This window comes from Neopelma chrysocephalum, unplaced genomic scaffold, assembly GCF_003984885.1.
Source record: "Neopelma chrysocephalum unplaced genomic scaffold, ASM398488v2 Primary Assembly neopelma1_96936, whole genome shotgun sequence".
Classification (NCBI taxonomy): Eukaryota; Metazoa; Chordata; class Aves; order Passeriformes; family Pipridae; genus Neopelma; species Neopelma chrysocephalum.
This window is the reverse complement of record NW_020925579.1, coordinates 1,037,554-1,043,744: the sequence shown is the minus strand read 5'-3', so window position 1 is coordinate 1,043,744 and position 6,191 is coordinate 1,037,554.

The following is a 6,191-nucleotide window of genomic DNA, read 5'->3' as shown; positions in this document are numbered from 1 at the left end:
TTAAACTCTATTTTGCACTCTCTCATGCTTTTTAAATACTTACCATGTTGATGAACATGTTCTTCACTTTTACTGGAGATTTACTGTGGATGTCTTGCAATGATATAACAAAGTTCCAGGGGACTACCAATATAATCAGCCAATTGACCTGAAAATTTCTATTTTTAAACTTCCACTACATTAAAAATTCTGTGGAATAAAAAAAACCCAACAAACAAACAAACAAACAAAACCAACAAAAAAAACCCAAAAACCCTCAAAAAAACTAAACAAAAAAACCCCAACCAACAACAACAAAAAACCCCCAAACAAACAAGAAAGCAAAACAACAAAAAAACTCAAACCCCAAAAGTAAGTGACAGAAGACTATCCTGAGAAAGAAGTATTTTTTTCTGAAGTCAAAAGCTGCTGATTAAATATTTTTGAGTACTGTATTCCAGCACTTATATTGTAGCACTTCTCTGTGCAAGTAAGTAAACAAGTCCCAGATGTTCTTCACAGGCAAAAGAAGAAGGCATTCTTGTAGAGCAGCAAAATTACGAAAGACCTTAAAATAAGAAAGAGTGGACAAAAGGAACAAATATTCCCTACAGTAAAATTCTACACCCACCAACATTTCTGCAGTTACCTAGGTTTCTTGAGAAGAAAGCTGTGCTTGACAATTAAGTTAACATAGGTGATTCTGGATGGTTGCTTTTGTCTCCAAAAAAAAGGAAAACTCTCAGTATATCTTAGGGTGTTCAGTGTATTTTACTAAAGATGTCGGGCACCTAGGATGAAATCCTCCCTCATCTGAAGTGAATGGGACCTCTTGAATGCTCAGAACAATCTACACAGTTGATATCCCTATAGTTAGCCCTGTACATCATGCATTAAGAGTCTCTCATGCTTTATCACCCAGTACACAGTGTGACTTATGCTGTGAAACAAGGTAGGATGAGGCAGAGAAAAGGAGACTAGGTTTACTGCTCTGCTGAAACTGGCAGCCACATTCAAGGGAAACCATTAGAAGACAATCATCCCTATCCAATACTCCATAAATGACCTGTTCCCCTCCTAGGGCCTTCTGCGAGGTGTCTCACAGCTTGCGATAGAAGTAAGTCAGGAAACATGCTTCTCTTTCCTATTGTTTTCAAACACGGGGGCAAAATATGTTGAGCAATTCGCTTGTGGGGAATTCTGCTCAGCTGAGGATTCAGAAGTTGTCTTGTGGTTTGGCTAGCTGGTTTGGAGAAAAACAACCAATATTCAAAAATTGTTTAAAAACATGTGGGACCTTGTCTGCACCATCTGAGCAGTTCAGCAGGAGCCCTATATGAATCACTTAGAGTAAACTTGTTTAGAATAGACCTTTTTCTCTTTCCATAGAGAGGGAGAGGAGAGGGGAGGGGACATCTCACTTGTAGATGTGAAGAGCACTAGTAAAAGTGCTCTTGTATTGGCCCATCTTCAGAAGGCTAATCATCTTTCATTTAAGTGAAACACTATCTCTTTCACTGAAGTGAAACACCTTAATTCAAAAGCAAAATACTGACACTTGACTATTATCTGTCCATACAGGCAGTATGAGAATATTTAATCCAATGTATAATAATGCTAAATGGTGTATATGCACATCAGTATGCCTTGTGCTGCTTGCTCTCTGCTTTCAGGGGTTTGCATGGTTGAGATTTGCAAACTATTTTATTGCAAAATTTATGAATATATAATGATTTCACTTATGTGATCCAGTCTGTTCCCAAAATACAATCTAGTGCTAGTTTTAAGGCATAGACAGTCTCCTGAACTATGCTCTAGGATCATGTAACATTGAGATTTTCTTCTGCATGGGCGCTACTTAACTCAGACAGCTGAGCACCTGAGGATGCATAAGCACATTAACAGAGAGTAAAGCTACAGCAGAAAATGCGAGAGGCTGGATAGAAGACATCTTATTATCAACTGTTGAATTTATAATGGTAAATTATGGACATGTGTACATTTTTGATTATTTTTGAGCTCAGCTGGATAGATGGCAAATCATTCTTGAGCAAAACACACACACAAACCCAACCAAACAAAAAAACCTCCAAACCCACAAAACAACAAAACACAACATCCCTCCCCTGCCCCACCGCATTCCTACCATCTCCTCTGTGCCAAAACAATTCAATTTTCAAAATCTCACCTATACTGCACACAATAGGCCTCTTGTTTTCACAAAAATATAGTTTTGTCGCCTTTGGCTGCTCTCTCCTCAACAGCCAGTATTATTCTTAACTCTTCATCATGCTTCCTAATATCTAAATATTCACATATTTGGACTACTAGTCATGGTTACTCTATTGTCTGTGTAATCATGGTGTGGTTTTCTGCAGTAGACGGTTTATTGGTATTTTATAAGCAGTGATATATAAATGGAATTGAACAGGGTGGATCTATTTTTCCTCTTCTTCACACCAGTTTTCTACTGGGTAATGCCACCAATTACAAGCATATCAGAATAGATCAGAATTACTTTTTGATGGAATGCTTCACATGGAAATTAACTTGAGGACTGAGTAGATGATCTATATTGACGACAATTCTACGTTTGACAAATTGTGGAATTTATTATTCCATATTTTCGAAATTGGATATGCTCTGTTAAAAATCACAGACATCATTACATGTTAGCCCTTCGGGATATAAACTGACAAACCTGCTCTGAAAGTACTGGAAGGGCAATGTAAGTAGAAAAACAGAGAAGTGGACAGTGCTGGATGACTCAGGTAGTTAATTATTTTCTTTTTATACTGTGAGCACCCATAACTGTTTACAATCTTGCCTGAAATTCAATGATGTTTTTCTAAAGAAATTTCCACATTTGTTAAGAATTGCATCACACTACTACTGAAATGTTCCCAATCTGTTTAATTCCTTACCCTCTCCCCAGTTCTTCTCCCCATCACTATCCATGTCCAGCAACGTCTTTCACATAATCTCTCCACTTCCCATTGGATGCTAAAAGACATATTGGTAAATCCATTTCTCCAAGAATATGGGAGCCCAGAGCTTTTATGGCATGGGGAAAGCTGGAAACAGATCTGGTGCCTTTGTGCCACCAGTGCTGAAATAGCATCTCTGCAGATGTTGTAGTTGTAGCATGCCAACGCATTACAGCATCTGCATTATGAAGAGACAGCAGGACGGCACAATCTGCTCTCATCTAAGACCCCACCAGACTGAAATCTGAGTTCTGGAGTAGAAGGCTGGTATAAGAACAGCTCATATGGTGTTTATAACCTCAGTGTAGGCAAGAACATCTTCTGAAGGACTGAGAGGCAGATGTATTAGAGAGAAAAACAGCTGCCAAACTCCAGCCAAATTTCAGCTGAACTTGCTTCCTACTGGCTGGTGGAGGGTCATGGTTCTGCACACAATACTTCTGTATCATTTCTGTACTTTAAAGATTCCTGAAGGCTGTTGCTTTCATACACAGAGAATAGATATTAAGGCAAAATGATAGGACTTCATGTACCTTAGCAGCAAGCAAGTTGCTGTTCCTAAGCCTGAAATGTCAGTGCACTTGGATCTAACTTGCCTTCTCAATCCCTTTCTTTCTACAATGAAACTTCCTTCAGCCATTTCAACAATTTTTGGAAGTATCTTTTCCGTAAGACCATTTGCCTCAATGCTGTTTCCCCTGTGCTTGTTAAGTCTAAGGATCCTTGGTGATCTGTAGACTCTTTCTAATGTTTTTGAGAGTTTAGGGAAAAAAAAAAATTAAAAAATCTACTTATTCTGTCAAAAGACAATATATAGGGAACCAAAAGAGAATGGAAAAGTTTTAGTATTTAGCAAGGCAAGGAAAAAAAATGTACCACAACTAGTCCACTGAAGTGAAATGGTTAACTGTACTTTTGTGGCACCCTTCCTTTTTAGGTAGCTCCCAAAAAGGCCACTTGCATGGCCTCACTGGTGAAAACACATGTTTTGCATATGTATGTCACATACAGCCAACTATTATGTATGCGTGGCCCTGATCTTGTGAAGTCTGACACAAAGATGTCCTTTTTCAAGCTAGTATTGTCATGGACTTCAAAGGGACTATTTCTAGGAGTAAAACTTTGTCATGTATGTGATGACAGGATCAGGGAGCTGGTATGAGCATGCACCCCCACTTACTGTACAAAATATACACACATTGCTCCTTCTGCTGTCACCTCCTGTGGTGGAGGCCTCATTCTGCTACAGAACTAAGTGTGATACATGGGCAAGTGATCTTTATTAGAAAGGTCACTGACATTGTCAAGCATTCTTTGAAAGGTGACATTGCACCTAGGAGGTTATCAGGCCAGAGCCATGAAGTCTATAACAATGTCTCTGACAATATTGTAAACAGGTAATATATCTGACCTCTTTTGGGACTTAACAAAACACAGATGACTAGAGCTCTGTGCCTCTTTCATCCCTCTGTCATCCATGTATACACTTTCCCCAAGCTTTGTCTTGAAGTAGCCTGCAGAAGTAGTGAAGTTGAGAAAGAGCTCCTTTAATTACAAGTACCACAGTAATGAATTCAAGTACACTCATTTATCATAAAGGGCTTCCCCATCTGTCTCTAAAGTATGCTCAAAAATGCTCTGTATTTGATAACGCGAATGTTGAGAATTTAACACGTTTTAGTTTTAAGTGCTCCATTTTGGCTAGCCTTTTGTAAGATTGTACAACTGCATTTTAACTGAAGGAGAAGATGGGGGGGAGTGTGTGTGGGGAGTGTGGGTGCACGCATGTGCACGTGTGTGGTCTCTTCCTAATTTATTTGCCCTTCAACCCACTGGGATCAAGCTGCAATCCCTGTAGGCAAAAGAAGATTAGGGAAAGCAACTGACTATTTTTTCCCAGACACAGAAGGAAAGCGACTTCTCAAGTACTGCAAGTTTTTCTGGCCACTGTACAAATTGTTCCTTAGTATGGAGAGCTTCCAAAAGACCTAATTAGCAACTCGCTACAAACATTTCTTTGCATTAGCTAATGATCCGACTACACTTGTAAGCAAACAGTACCAACATATCTAATCAATGCAGAAAAAACAACAGAATATCTATTTAACATCTGGATGTAATTTTCTAGTTAGACTTAGAACAAAATGAAAACATATGCAGGTTTCTTTGATCTATGCCTCAACAAAGAAATTGTCGATAAAAAAACACACTAGCCAGTCAATGTGTCATTTTCATAACACCATTCTTCAAGTGTTCCTAGTTTATTTTTGTTGGTTTCCTGCAATCTCTAATTTTACCATATTGTGAGAAACTGAAAGGGATTCTTTGGATCTGATTTTATTTTGAGGTTTTACTGCCACACAATCTGCTACTGACTCTGTTTTTTTAATTCAACTCAGGGAACTTTTAAGGGTGAAGGAATGCAGTCAGGATGGTAAAATGACCTAGTGCAACTTTTTGAACATTCTTGTCTACAAGGAAAGCTACTAATTAAAAAGAAATCAAATTACAAAGACGGTATGCTGATGCTATTAGCCAAAAGACAGCAAATAATTAGAAATGTAATTGCTTTACCGTGTTCACATCATTTGCACTTCATAAATAAAGAAATATTTTAAAAGTGATATTGTTTTGCATGCCCTCATAATAATTATTATTCTTTCAGCTGTATATATAGTCCCTGCTATACCACATGTACTGTATGATTCAGGTATGATTTTTTTCTCTATTTCACCTGTGCCATACTGCCATGAAAAAAAAAAAACAAACAAAAAATCAAAACCAACACAAAACTAACACAAAACCAAAACAAAGCCAAATAAAACAATCCCCACTCCCCATGCATTTATGCATGTTACTTTTTCAGTTGAAAATCCAATGATCTCTCAATCTAAAACTGTGAAGGCATAACATCTATTGAATTCTAGAATTGTTTTCTCCATTGACTTGCTCTCACAACACAGGGAGTACAACAGTGGGACAAATCACACATTTGCTAAATCGTTTACCGCCCACCTGCACCTAACTCGTAGTGATAAACACCATCAACATTTTTGTTACATGTGCCAGTTTGCAAGAAGTTAAAAAATATTGCTTGTAAATAGTACTGTGAACGGTGAAAGGAAAAAAATATACTACAATAAACAGAACATCATTTACCTAAAGAGCAGACACTACATCTGAAACCCTTTCAGTATATTCAACCTACATTTTGGAACCAATGTT